At 59.5% G+C, this 15,000-nt stretch overlaps 1 non-coding gene across 1 annotated transcript; it reads right to left on the minus strand.

Moving 5' to 3' along the window:
* Positions 1-3,283: 3,283 nt before the first annotated feature.
* LOC131863852 (5S ribosomal RNA) lies at positions 3,284-3,402 on the minus strand. The gene has a single exon (XR_009362746.1). It is a non-coding gene; the product is annotated as a 5S ribosomal RNA (ribosomal RNA).
* Between the last annotated feature and the right edge of the window lie 11,598 nt (positions 3,403-15,000).

Raw genomic sequence — 15,000 nt, forward strand, 5'->3', positions numbered from 1 at the left:
GGCTCAAGATGGCACCCGCGTTCCTTTTTTTTCACTATCTTTCAAAACGGAAATTTTAAAATCTCATTTTTTTTTGCCTTTTTCTGGAAATTAGTGAAGGCAGCGCATCAAAGGTGCGCACCTCGCTGCCCACCACGGTGCGCAACGCCGGTGGGCACCCGGGAGTGCTTCGAAGTGTGCTCCAAGGTGCTGCGTGCACGTTGTCGGAGCCCGGTTTGCCCCGGGTGCGCACCTCGCGTGCACCTTCGTCGGGGTGGGCACCTTGGCTGGGTTTGCCCCGGCTGCGCTCCGAAGCGGGGTTATTGGAGCGCCGCCTCTTTTTTTGTCGGAGCGTTTGGTGGGGTTTCTCGCATTGGCTCTTCCGAGGCCCGGTTGCCACCCTGGCGCGCACGAAGTCGGAAGTAGGGTTAATTGCCCGGGTGCGCACCTTTGCCAGGGTGGGCACCTTACCTGGGCTGCGCACCAGGGCGGGCTCAAGATGGCACGCGCGTTCCGTTTTTTTCACTATCTTTCAAAACGGAAATTTTAAAATCTCCTTTTTTTTTTGCCTTTTCTGGAAATTAGTGAAGGCAGCGCATCAAAGGTGCGCACCTCGCTGCCCACCTTGGTGTGCTCTGAGGTGCGCACCCGGGAGCGCTACGAAGTGTGCTCCAAGGTGCGGCGTGCACGTTGTCGGAGCCCGGTTTGCCCCGGGTGCGCACCTCGCCTGCACCTTGGCCGGGGTGGGCACCTTGGCTGGGTTTGCCCAGGGTGCGCTCCGAAGCGGGGTTACTGGAGCGCCCCCTCTTTTTTTGTCAGAGCGTTTGGTGGGGTTTCTCGCATTGGCTCTTCCCAGGCCCGGTTGTTGGGTGCGCTCCCACCCTGGCGCGCGCGAAGTTGGAAGTTGGGTTAATTGCCCGGGCGCGCACCTTCGCCAGGGTGGGCACCTTGGTGCGCACACCTTGGCTGGGCTGCGCACCAGGGCGGGCTCAAGATGGCACCAGCATTCCCTTTTTCTCACTATCTTTCAAAACGGAAATTTTAAAATCTCGTTTTTTTTTTGCCTTTTATGGAAATTAGTGAAGGCATCGCATCAAAGGTGCGCACCTCGCTGCCCACCTTGGTGTGCTCCGAGGTGCCCACCACGGTGCGCAACGCCGGTGCGAACCCGGGAGCGCCCCGATGTGTGCTCCAAGGTGCGGCGTGCACGAAGTCGGACCCCGGTTTGCCCCGGGTGCGCACCTCGCGTGCACCTTGGTGCGCACACCTTGGCTGGGTTGCGCGGCCTGGTGGGCACCATGGTGCGCACCAAGGAGCGCTCCGAAGTGTGCTCCAAGGTGCGGCGTGCACGAAGTCGGAGCCCGGTTTGCCCCGGGTACGCACCTCGCGTGCACCTTCGCCGGGGTGGGCACCTCGGCTGGGTTGCGCGCCCTGGTGCGCACCAAGGAGCGCTCCGAAGTGTGCTCCAAGGTGCGGCGTGCACGAAGTCGGAGCCCGGTTTGCCCCGGGTGCGCACCTTCGCCGCGGTGCGCACCATGGCGTGCACGAAGTCGGAGCCCGGTTTGCCCCGGGTGCGCACCTCGCGTGCACCTTCGGCGGGGTTGCGCGCCCTGGTGGGCACCATGGTGCGCACCAAGGAGCGCTCCGAAGTGTGCTCCAAGGTGCGGCGTGCACGAAGTCGGAGCCCGGTTTGCCCCGGGTGCGCACCTCGCGTGCACCTTCGGCGGGGTTGCGCGCCCTGGTGGGCACCATGGTGCGCACCAAGGAGCGCTCCGAAGTGTGCTCCAAGGTGCGGCGTGCACGAAGTCGGAGCCCGGTTTGCCCCGGGTGCGCACCTCGCGTGCACCTTCGCCGCGGTGGGCACCATGGCGTGCACGAAGTCGGAGCCCGGTTTGCCCCGGGTGCGCACCTCGCGTGCACCTTCGCCGGGGTGGGCACCTCGGCTGGGTTGCGCGCCCTGGTGCGCACCAAGGAGCGCTCCGAAGTGTGCTCCAAGGTGCGGCGTGCACGAAGTCGGAGCCCGGTTTGCCCCGGGTGCGCACCTCGCGTGCACCTTCGCCAGGGTGGGCACCTCGGTGCGCACACCTTCTCAATGTTTTCTTGCCTTTTCTGGAAATTGGTGAAGGCAGCGCATCAAAGGTGCGCACCTCGGTGTGCTCCGAGGTGCGAACCCGAGAGCGCTCCGAGGTGCCCACGAAGTCGAAAGTCGGGTTAATTGCATTGTTTTCCCCGGGTGCGCTCCGAGGTGCGCAACATCGGCGCGCACCAAGGAGGGCTCCGAAGTGTGCTCCAAGGTGCGCACGATGGCGTGCACCTCTGGTGCGCACGATTCGGAGCTCGGTTTGACCGGGGTGCGCACACCTTGGCTGGGTTGCGCACCTTTTGTGCGCTCCAAGGTGCGCACGAAGTCGGAGCTCGGTTTGCCCCGGGTGCGCACCTTCGCCAGGGTGCGCACCTTGATGCGCACGCCTTGGCTGGGCTGCGCACCTTGGTGGGCGCCATGGTGCGCACCTTTCGTGCGCTCCAAGGTGCGCACGAAGTCGGAGCTCGGTTTGCCCCGGGTGCGCACCTTGGTGGGCGCCATGGTGCACTCCGAGGTGCCCAAGATTGGTGCGCACCAAGGAGCGCTCCGAAGTGCGCTCCAAGGTGCGCGCGAAGTCGAAAGTTGGGTTAATTGTCCGGTTTGCCTCGGGTGCGCACCTTGCGTGCACCTTCGCCAGGGTGGGCGCCTTGGTGCGCACACCTTGGCTGGGCTGCGCACACCTTGGCACCCGCGTTTCCTTCATTTTAAATTTTTTTTTTTTACAATCTCTCAAGTGGGAAATTCTATAATCTCAACTTTTTTTGCCTTTTCAGGAAACTTTTGAATGGAGCGCATCATTGGTGCGCTCCGAAGTGTGCTCCAAAGCTCTCTCCAGCTGCGTGCACCTGCCCCGGCCGCGCACCCGGCCCCGCCCAGCTTCGCTCACCTGTCCCGGGCGTCTGGTGCGGAACCTTAGAGTAAGAAACATCACCGTGCACCTTGGCCAACGTGCGCGACTCGACCGAGCGCGCACTGGCCGAGGTGCACACCGATTTCACCTGGGTGCGCGCGCAGCACCTCGGGCGCACCGGGGTGCGCGCACAACGCCCGGGTTGCACCGTGGCCTGTGTGCTCGGGGTGCCTCGGGTGCGCGCTCGGTGTCGCCCCCGCGCGCGCGGTAGTGCGGGCAGCGCACCCCGGCCCGGCCCGGCCCCGACGAGAACGCAAACGGGCAAAAGGTTTATTCAAATAGCATTGCGACGCCCGGCGAAAAACTAAAAAAGGGTGCAACACCGGGACTTCCCGGGAGGTCACCCATCCCAGTACTACTCCGGCCCAAGCGCGCTTAACTGCGGAGTTCTGATGGGATCCGGTGCACTAATGCTGGTATGATCGCACCCGTTATGAGCTTGTCGCAGTGTGTACTTAGCAAACCGCGACCCACGTGCGAATCCACCCCGGCCACCCACCCCCGTCGAGGTGCACACCCTCCCTCGCGAAGTGCGCCCCGTTCGCCAAGTGTGAGCCCTGCCCGGGTGCGCGCACCTTGCTAGGGCGTCGGGTGTGCACCCGGCCCGGCCTACGTGCGTGCACCTGGAGGGGGCGTCGTGTGCGTGCAGTGTCCCGTCTGCAACGCGGTGCCCACACACCACCTCGGGCGCAACGACCTGCGCTCACATGTGGGCCGAGTGCACCTTGGTGCATGTTCGGGGCGCCTCGGGTGCACGCTCGATCTTGCCCTGGTGCACCAAGGCGCTCGGTTTGCCCCGGGTGCGCACTTGGTGCAAGGTGGGCACCCAAAATAGGGATCAAGCACCAAAACACAAGTTTCGGGATGCAAAATGGGACCCAAGGACCACAAATGCGTTCCAAGACCCATGATGGGTCCACGAGAACAAAAATGTGTTCCGAGACTTAATAAACAAATATTGGGTTTTAGGAGAAGAAACATGCTCTGATGCCCAAAACGAGAATCGACCCCGAAAAGGCCACAGGCCAAAAGTGGGATGCGAGACAAAAAAAAATGGGACCCGAGGACCAAAATTGGGTTCCCAGGTCGAAGACAGGGCAACCGGACAAGAAACGACCTCTAAGGCTCGAAATGAGTCCCGACGACTAAAACTTGACAAGAAGCACCCATCAGGCACCCAACTCGACACCCATGGGATGCCGACCCACCCGGGCTTCCACCTAGCACACCTTGGCACCCACCCACCCTCGCACCCAACCTCGCACCCAACTTAGCACCTTTGAACCCACATTGGCACTCACCCTGACCCTGGCACCTTGGAACCCACATTGGCACTCACCTTGACCCTGGCACCCACCTTTGCACTCACCTTGGGACCCACCCTGGCTCCCACCTCGGCACCCACCCAGACACCCACCTTGGTTCCTTGGCACCCACCTTGGATCCTTGGCACCCACCCCGACACCCACCTTGGCACGCAACTTGGCTACTTGCCACCCACCTTGGCTCCTTGACGCCCACCCCGACAACCACCCCGTGACCTACCCTGGCTAGGGTTGGTGCACACCCACCCTGGTGCCCACCTTGGCACCCACCCTATGACCCACCTTGGCACGCACCTTAGTACCCACCCCGTTACCCACCCTAGGACCCACCCCGTGACCCACCTTGGCCAGGGTGGGTGCACCCACCCTGGTGCCCACCTTGGCACCCACCCATCCTAGCACCCAGCCTGTGACCGGGCTTGGAACCCAACCTTGCACCCGCACCCGTCTTGGCCAGTGTGGGTGCGCACCCATCCTGGCACCCACGTTGTGACACACCCTTTAACCCACGCACCCTAGCACCCACGTTGGCACCCACCTTGGAACCCAACCTAGCAACTTGGCACCCACCCCGTGACCCACCTTGGCATCCACCATAGCAGTCGCCGACTTGGCACCCACCTCGGCACCCACCTTGACACTTGTGGACCCACCTTGCCACTCACCCTAGCATCGACCCATCCTAGCACCCACCCTGGCACCTTTGCACCCTAGCACTCACCCATCCTAGCACCTAACCTGTGACCCACCTTGACACTCACCCTCGCACCCACCTTGGAACCCAACCTAGCACCCACCCACCCTGACACCAACCCTAGCACCTACCCACCCTTGCACCCACCCTGTGACCCATCTTGGCACCCACCCATCCTACCACTCAACCTATCACCCACCTTCTCACCCACCTTGGCATCCACCTTAGCACCCACCCACACTGGCACCTTGGCACCCACCTCGGGCAAGGTGGGTGCACACCCACCCTGGCACCCAATTTAGAACCCACCGAGCATGTTACCCACCTTGGCACCCACATTGCAGCCCACCCTAGTACCCACCCTATGACCCACATTGGCATCCACACCCTAGCACCCAGGCACCTCGACACCCGCCTTGACACCCACCCTAGCACTGAACCTGTGACCCACCTTGGAACTCACCCTAGAACCCACCCACCCTGTGAACCACCTTGGCATCCACCTTAGCACCCACCCACCTTGGCACCCACTCTAGCACTCACCCATCCTAACACCCAACTTGTTACCCACCTTGGCACCCGCCCTCGCGTCCACCTTGAAACCCACCCTAGCACCCACCCACGCAGGAGCCCACCTTGGCACCCAACCTAACACCCACGCATCCTGGCACCCAACTTGTGACCCACCTTGGAACCCACCCTAGTACCCACCTTTGAACCCACTATATCACCAACCCACCTTGGCACCCACCCTATGACCCTCTTTGGAATCCACCCTAGCACGCACCCACCCTGGCACCCACCATGGAGCGCACCCTAGCACCCACCCACCTCGGCACGCACCTCAACACCCACCTTGGTGTGCGCACTGCGCCAACCTCTCAAAGACCCTATGTGGTGCGCTCCAAAGTGTACACCTTTGGTGCGCTCCAAGGTGCGCACCTTTGGTGCACACCGAGGTGCACACCAAAGTGTGCACCGAGGTGAGCACCAAAGTGCACTCCAGGGTGCACACCAAGGCGTGCACCTTTGGTGCGGTCAATGCAAACGAATTCGGAAGTTGGGGTCGATGTCCTAATCGCTGCTGCAGACTACACGTATGAGAATCGGACAAATAGCTTTATATAGGGGAGGTGTTGCGTTTGATGGGTCGACTCCCCTGGTTGTGTGCACTGCACCAACTTCAAAGACCCTGTCTTGTTTAAGAAGTCAAAAGTTGGGGTGGATGTCCTAATCATTGCTGCAGTCTACGCATGTATGAGAATCAGACAAATAGCTTATATAGGGGAGGTGTTGCATTCGGTGGGTTGACTCCCCTGGTTGTGCGCACTGCGCCAACCTCAAAGACCCCGCATAGCAGAAGAAGTCGGAAGTCGGATTTTGGTGAGCACCAAGGCGTGCACCTTTGGTGCGGTCAACGCAGACGAATTCAGAAGTTGGGGTGGATGTCCTAATCGTTGTTGCAGGCTACACATGTATGAGAATCAGACAAATAGCTTATATAGGGGAGGTGTTGGGTTTGATGGGTCAACTCCCTTGGTTGTGCGCATTACGCCAACCTCAAAGACCTTGTTTTCGTTAAGAAGTCAAAAGTTGGGGTCAATGTCCTAATGGCTCCTGCAGGCTACACATGTATGAGAATCGGACAAATAGCTTATATAGGGGAGGTGTTGGGTTTGATGGGTCGACTCCCCTGGTTGTGCGCATTACGTCAACCTCAAAGACCTTGTTTTCGTTAAGAAGTCAAAAGTTGGGGTCGATGTCCTAATTGCTCCTGTAGACTACACATGTATGAGAATCAGACAAATAGCTTATATAGGGGAGGTGTTGGGTTTGATGGGTTGACTCCCCTAGTTGTTCGCATTACACCAACCTCAAAGACCTTGTTTTCGTTTAGAAGCCGAAAGTTGGGGTCGATGTCCTAATTGCTCCTGCAGGCTACGCATGTATGAGAATCAGACAAATAGCTTATATAGGGGAGGTGTTGGGTTTGATGGGTCGACTCCCCTGGTTGTGCGCATTGCGCCAACCTCAAAGACCCTGCATTGCGGATGAAGTCGAAAGTCAGAGTTTGGTGTGCTACAAGGTGTGGTCGAAGGTGCTCACCTAGGTGTGCACCTTTGGAGCACAGGAAAAGTGCCCTCCAAAAGTGCGCACCTTTGGAGTGCACAAAAGTGCCCTCCAAAAGTGCGCACCTTTGGAGCGCAGAAAAGTGCCCTCCAAAAAGTGCCCTCCAAAAGTGCGCACCTTTGGAGCGCAGAAAAGTGCCCTCCAAAAGTGCGCACCTTTGGAGCGCAGAAAAGTGCCCTCCAAAAGTGCGCACCTTTGGAGCGCAGAAAAGTGCCCTCCAAAAAGTGCCCTCCAAAAGTGCGCACCTTTGGAGCGCAGAAAAGTGCCCTCCAAAAGTGCGCACCTTTGGAGCGCAGAAAAGTGCCCTCCAAAAAGTGCCCTCCAAAAGTGCGCACCTTTGGAGCGCAGAAAAGTGCCCTCCAAAAAGTGCCCTCCAAAAGTGCGCACCTTTGGAGCGCAGAAAAGTGCCCTCCAAAAAGTGCCCTCCAAAAGTGCGCACCTTTGGAGCGCAGAAAAGTGCCCTCCAAAAAGTGCCCTCCAAAAGTGCGCACCTTTGGAGCGCAGAAAAGTGCCCTCCAAAAAGTGCCCTCCAAAAGTGCGCACCTTTGGAGCGCAGAAAAGTGCCCTCCAAAAGTGCGCACCTTTGGAGCGCACAAAAGTGCCCTCCAAAAGTGCGCACTTTTGGTGCGCACCAAGGCGCTGGTTCGGTCGTTGCAGGCGAGTTCGGAAGTTGGGGTCGATGTCCTGAGCGGAGGTGCAAACTACACAGGTGTCGGAATCGGACAAATAGCTTATATAGGGGAGGTGTATGCTTCGATGGGTCGACTCCCCAGGTTGAGCGCACCGCGCCAACCTCAAAGACCCTACGGTATGGATGAAGTCGGAAGTTGGGTCCGATGACCAATTCGATTAGTAGGTATGCTCATGAGGTCGGAATTTGGGTCCGATGACCTGCCATGTGCAGGAAGGCGAATGTTGACACTGTGCGTTGCAAGGTGCACACCAAGGCGCTGGTGCGGTCTTTTTAGTCGAGTTCGGAAGTTGGGGTCGATGTCCTGATCGGAGGTGCAAGCTACACAGGTGTGGGAATCGGACAAATAGCTTATATAGGGGAGGTGTATGCTTCGTTGGGTCGACTCCCCGGGTTGAGCGCACCGCGCCAACCTCAAAGACCCTACGGTATGGATGAAGTCGGAAGTTGGGTCCGATGACCGATTCGATATGTAGGCATACTCGCGAGGTCGGAATTTGGGTCCGATGACCTGCCACGTGCAGGAAGGCGAATGTTGGCACTGTGCGTTGCAAGGTGCGCACCAAGGCGCTGGTTCGGTCGTTGGAGGCGAGTTCGGAAGTTGGGGTCGATGTCTTGATCGGAGGTGCAAACTACACAGGTGTGGGAATCGGACAAATAGCTTATATAGGGGAGGTGTATGCTTCGTTGGGTCGACTCCCCGGGTTGAGCGCACCGCGCCAACCTCAAAGACCCTACGGTATGGATGAAGTCGGAAGTTGGGTCCGATGACCGATTCGATATGTAGGCATACTCGCGAGGTCGGAATTTGGGTCCGATGACCTGCCATGTGCAGGAAGGCGAATGTTGGGACTGTGCGTCGCAAGGTGCGCACCAAGGCGCTGGTGCCGTCGTTGCAGTCGAGTTCGGAAGTTGGGGTCGATGTCCTGGTCAGAGGTGCAAACTACACAGGTGTGGGAATCGGACAAATAGCTTATATAGGGGAGGTGTATGCTTCGATGGGTCGACTCCCTGGGTTGAGCGCACCGCGCCAACCTCAAAGACCCTACAGTATGGATGAAGTCGGAAGTTGGGTCCGATGACCGATTCGATACGTAGGCATATTGGCGAGGTCTGAATTTGTGTCCGATGACCTGCCATGCGCAGGAAGGCGGAATTTGGGTCCGATGACCGAGTTGATGGCGTGCCATGCGCAGAAAGGCGGAATTTGGGTCCGATGACCGAGTTGATGTTGATGGCCCGCCATGCACAGGAAGGCGGAATTTGGGTCCGATGACCGATTTGAAGGCGTGCCATACGCAAAAAGGCGGAGTTTGGGTCCGATGACCGAGTTGATATTGATGGCCCGCCATGCGCAGGAAGGCGGAATTTGGGTCCGATGACCTGACATACGCATGGAGTCCGACTCGGGGGCCGATGTTCGATTCGATGACTTGCATTGTGGGTAAAGTCGGAAGTTGTGGTCTTTGACCCGATTCGATGACCAGACTTCGGCTGCTTGAGAATCGGACAAATAACTTATATAGGGGAGGTAGTGTTCTCGAGCATCCTCCCCCCGTGCCCGTTTATGTCGATTGATGCTGGTGCTCGACTGGTTGGAGCGCTCGGATGCAAAAATCTTGCACCAGGATTTATCGATTGTGATGGACACGGCAAGTCTCCTGATTGCTATGCAGGAGCTCATCGTGAATCTCTATGCGGCCTTGGTATGGACTCGACCTGCGGAATGGTTCGGCAATGGTAGTCGCTCCAACACGTCCTTGCAATGGCCACAGAGGTGATTCGACTAGAGCTCCAGTCTAGCTTTTGGGTTGCTTGGCGGACTGGTATAGCCGCGATCGAGTTCCGGCCATGAACGTTTTAGATAGCTCTTGGGCTTTCTGGGACGGAAGTCGGAAGTTTGGGCTGTTGTCCGATTTGATGACCATTCTTCGGATGTGTGAGAATCGGACAAATAACTTATATAGGGGACTGTGTTGTCTCACGCAGCCCCCTCCGTGCCCCTCTATCTCGACCGATGTTGGTGCTTGAAAGGGTTGGGATCGCTCGGATTTATAAACGTGCACCACCATTTGTCGAGTGTGAGGGACGCGGCAGGTCTCCTAAATGCTATGCGGGCGCTCTCTGAGAATCTCTATCCGGCCTCGACACAGACTAGTCTTGCTGAATGGTTTGGCACTGGTAGTCGATCCAACACGTCGTTGTTGTGGCCGCCTAGGCGATTCGATTCGAGCCCCCGTCTAGCTTTTGGGTTGCTTGGCGGATTTTGCCCTATCCGCAAGTGAGCTCGGTCCCTAAACGTTCGAGAAACCCGATTGCTATGCGCCGACTCTCTTTCTTGCGAGCCTCCATCTAGCTTTTGGGTCTCTACGGAACGGAAGTCGGAATCTGGGACCGTTGTTTGATTCGACGAGGCAGACTACGGTTGTGCGAGAATCGGACAAATAACTTATATAGGGGAGGTGTTGACTGGAGCATTCTCCCCCGTGCCCCTCTAACTCGACCAATGCTGGCGCTCGAACGGTGGTAGCGCTCGGATTTTCATTGAGCGCCAGCATTGGTCGATTTAGAGGGGCATGCGAGATTCCCGAATGCTATGCGAGGGCTCTAACGGAAATGTCTATTGGTTTCGGTATGGATGCAATTGCGAGTGGTTCGGCAAAGGTAGTCGTTCCGATGCGTCCATGTCGTGGCCAAATCGATAATTCGATTTGAGCCCTCGTATAGCATTTGGGTCTCTCGATGTGATTCCGCATTCCAGTCCCTTTGGGCACTGCTTGAGCCGCATCCCAGGGGGTTCCCTTCCCAATAATCTGCCTCGCAACCCGATTGCTATGCGGTGAGGCTCCTCGGCCGCCTCGGAACTATCTGTGTATCAGACGCATCGCGGGATAAGGGGTTGGCAACGGTAGTCGCCCCAAGCGCGTCCGATGCTTGGACCATTCCGAGGCGGCCCTGAAGCCTCTTCCGTCTAGCCGTTGGGTCCTTCTCGCCGCATCCCTCGCCTCGCACCCCGATTGCTATGCGGTGAGGCTCCTCGGCCGCCTCGGAACTATCTGTGTATCGGACGCGTCGCGGGATAAGGGGTTGTCACTGGTAGTCGCCCCAAGCGCGTCCGATGCTTGGACCATTCCGAGGCGGCCCTGAAGCCTCTTCCGTCTAGCCGTTGGGTCCTTCTCGCCGCATCCCTCGCCTCGCACCCCGATTGCTATGCGGTGAGGCTCCTCGGCCGCCTCGGAACTATCTGTGTATCGGACGCGTCGCGGGATAAGGGGTTGTCATTGGTAGTCGCCCCAAGCGCGTCCGATGCTTGGACCATTCCGAGGCGGCCCTGAAGCCTCTTCCGTCTAGCCGTTGGGTCCTTCTCGCCGCATCCCTCGCCTCGCACCCCGATTGCTATGCGGTGAGGCTCCTCGGCCGCCTTGGAACTATCTGTGTATCGGACGCGTCGCGGGATAAGGGGTTGTCACTGGTAGTCGCCCCAAGCGCGTCCGATGCTTAGACCATTCCGAGGCGGACCCGAAGCCTCTTCCGTCTAGCCGTTGGGTCCTTCTCGCCGCATCCTTCGCCTCGCACCCCGATTGCTATGCGGTGAGGCTCCTCGGCCGCCTCGGAACTATCTGTGTATCGGACGCGTCGCGGGATAAGGGGTTGTCACTGGTAGTCGCCCCAAGCGCGTCCGATGCTTGGACCATTCCGAGGCGGACCCGAAGCCTCTTCCGTCTAGCCGTTGGGTCCTTCTCGCCGCATCCCTCGCCTCGCACCCCGATTGCTATGCGGTGAGGCTCCTCGGCCGCCTTGGAACTATCTGTGTATCGGACGCGTCGCGGGATAAGGGGTTGTCACTGGTAGTCGCCCCAAGCGCGTCCGATGCTTGGACCATTCCGAGGCGGACCCGAAGCCTCTTCCGTCTAGCCGTTGGGTCCTTCTCGCCGCATCCCTCGCCTCGCACCCCGATTGCTATGCGGTGAGGCTCCTCGGCCGCCTTGGAACTATCTGTGTATCGGACGCGTCGCGGGATAAGGGGTTGTCACTGGTAGTCGCCCCAAGCGCGTCCGATGCTTGGACCATTCCGAGGCGGACCCGAAGCCTCTTCCGTCTAGCCGTTGGGTCCTTCTCGCCGCATCCCTCGCCTCGCACCCCGATTGCTATGCGGTGAGGCTCCTCGGCCGCCTTGGAACTATCTGTGTATCGGACGCGTCGCGGGATAAGGGGTTGTCACTGGTAGTCGCCCCAAGCGCGTCCGATGCTTGGACCATTCCGAGGCGGCCCCGAAGCCTCTTCCGTGTAGCCGTTGGGTCCTTCTCGCCGCATCCCTCGCCTCGCACCCCGATTGCTATGCGGTGAGGCTCCTCGGCCGCCTTGGAACTATCTGTGTATCGGACGCGTCGCGGGATAAGGGGTTGTCACTGGTAGTCGCCCCAAGCGCGTCCGATGCTTGGACCATTCCGAGGCGGCCCCGAAGCCTCTTCCGTGTAGCCGTTGGGTCCTTCTCGCCGCATCCCTCGCCTCGCACCCCGATTGCTATGCGGTGAGGCTCCTCGGCCGCCTTGGAACTATCTGTGTATCGGACGCGTCGCGGGATAAGGGGTTGTCACTGGTAGTCGCCCCAAGCGCGTCCGATGCTTGGACCATTCCGAGGCGGACCTGAAGCCTCTTCCCTCTAGCCGTTGGGGCTTTCTCGCCGCATCCCTCGCCTCGCACCCTGATTGCTATGCTGTGAGGCTCCTCGGCCGCCTTGGAACTATCTGTGTATCGGACGCATCGCGGGATAAGGGGTTGGCAGTGGTAGTCGCCCCAAGCGCATCCGATGCTTGGACCATTCCGAGGCGGCCCTGCAGCCTCTTCCGTCTAGCCGTTGGGGCCATCTCGCCGCATCCCCCACCTCGCACCACGATTGCTATGCGGTGAGGCTCCTTGGCCGCCTCGGAACTATCTGTGTATCGGACGCATCGCGGGATAAGGGGTTGTCACTGGTAGTCGCCCCAAGCGCGTCCGATGCTTGGACTATTCCGAGGCGGCCCTGCAGCCTCTTCCGTCTAGCCGTTGGGGCCATCTCGCTGCATCCCCCACCTCCTCGGCCGCCTCGGAACTATCTGTGTATCGGACGCATCGCGGGATAAGGGGTTGGCAGTGGTAGTCGCCCCAAGCGCGTCCGATGCTTGGACTATTCCGAGGCAGCCCTGCAGCCTCTTCCGTCTAGCCTTTGGGGCCATCTCGCCGCATCCCTCGCCTCGCACCCCGATTGCTATGCGGTGAGGCTCCTCGGCCGCCTGGGAACTATCTTCGTATCGGACGCATCGCGGGATAAGGGGTTGTCACTGGTAGTCGCCCCAAGCGCGTCCGATGCTTGGACTATTCCGAGGCGGCCCTGTGGCCTCTTCCGTCTAGCCGTTGGGGCCATCTCGCCGCATCCCCCACCTCGCACCCCGATTGCTATGCGGTGAGGCTCTTCGGCCGCCTTGGAACTATCTTCGTATCGGACGCATTGCGGGATAAGGGGTTGTCACTGGTAGTGGCCCCAAGCGCGTCCGATGCTTGGACTATTCCGAGGCGGCCCTGCAGCCTCTTCCGTCTAGCCGTTGGGGCCATCTCGCCGCATCCCCCACCTCGCACCCCGATTGCTATGCGGTGAGGCTCCTCGGCCGCCTTGGAACTATCTTCGTATCGGACGCATCGCGGGATAAGGGGTTGTCACTGGTAGTCGCCCCAAGCGCGTCCGATGCTTGGACTATTCCGACGCGGCCCTGTGGCCTCTTCCGTCTAGCCGTTGGGGCCATCTCGCCGCATCCCCCACCTCGCACCCCGATTGCTATGCGGTGAGGCTCCTCGGCCGCCTTGGAACCATCTTCGTATCGGACGCATCGCGGGATAGGGGGCTGTCACTGGTAGTCGCCCCAAGCGTGTCCGATGCTTGGACCATTCCTAGGCGGCCCTGAAGCCTCTTCCGTCTAGCCGTTGGGGCCTTCCCGCCCCATCCCTCGCCTCGCACCCCCGATTGCTATGCGGTGAGGCTCCTCGGCCGCCTTGGAACCATCTGTGTATCGGACGCATCGCGGGATAAGGGGTTGGCACTGGCAGTCGCCCCAAGCGCGTCCGATGCTTGGACCATTCCGAGGTGGCCCTGAAGCCTCTTCCGTCTAGCCGTTGGGGCCTTCCCGCCCCATCCCTCGCCTCGCACCCCGATTGATATGCGGTGAGGCTCCTCGGCCGCCTTGGAACTATCTGTGTATCGGACGCATCGCGGGATAAGGGGTTGGCACTGGTAGTCGTCCCAATCGCATCCGATGCTTGGACCATTCCGAGGCGGCCCTGTAGCCTCTTCCGTTTAGCCGTCGGGGCCTTCCCGCCGCATCCCTCGCCTCGCATCCCGATTCCTATGCGGTGAGTCTTCTCGGCCGCCGCGGAACTATACCTGTTATTGCTACTGCATCCTTCGGCTGGTAACCTCCTCTGCCGCCTTGGAACGTTCTCTTTGTCGGACGCGTCGCGGGATAAGGGGTTGGCACTGGTAGTCGCCCCAAGCGCGCCCGATGCATAGACCGCTCCGAGTCGACCTTGCTTTCAGCCTCTCACATGCATAGACCTCTCTGAGTCGACCCTGCAGCCTCTCACGTTTAGCCTTTGGAATCTCGCCTCACAACATGATTGCTATCCTTGATGCATCCCTTGCCTCGAGCCCTGATTGCTTTCTTGGCTGCATCCCTCCTCTCCTCACAGCCCGGTTGTCATCACTGCTTCATCCGTCGCTTCATGCATTCTGGCTGCTGGGCCCTTCCCACCGCACACCTCGATTGCTATCTCTTCTGCATCACACACCCCGATTGCTATCTCTGCTACATCCCTCGGCTCTCACTTCTGCATCCTTCGCCTCACACCTCGATTGCTATCAATGCTGCATCCGTAACCTCACACCCCGATTGCTATGCGGGGAGGCTCCTTGGCCGCCTTGGAAATTTCTGTGTGTCGGACGCACCGCGGGATAAGGGGTTGGCACTGGTAGTCGCCCCAAGTGCGCCCGATTCTTAGACCGCTTCGAGGTGACCTCGTAGCCTCTTTCGTCCAGGCTTCCTGCCTTCAACGCCCTTTTTACACCTCGATTGCTATGCGCGGGCTCGTTGGCGTCTATCACCTCTCTGCGAAGAGTGGCACGATGATTGTTGGGGTAAATCGTAGCAGTCCGATCTC

The sequence above is a fragment of the Cryptomeria japonica genome, unplaced genomic scaffold, assembly GCF_030272615.1.
Source record: "Cryptomeria japonica unplaced genomic scaffold, Sugi_1.0 HiC_scaffold_69, whole genome shotgun sequence".
NCBI classification, from domain to species: domain Eukaryota; kingdom Viridiplantae; phylum Streptophyta; class Pinopsida; order Cupressales; family Cupressaceae; genus Cryptomeria; species Cryptomeria japonica.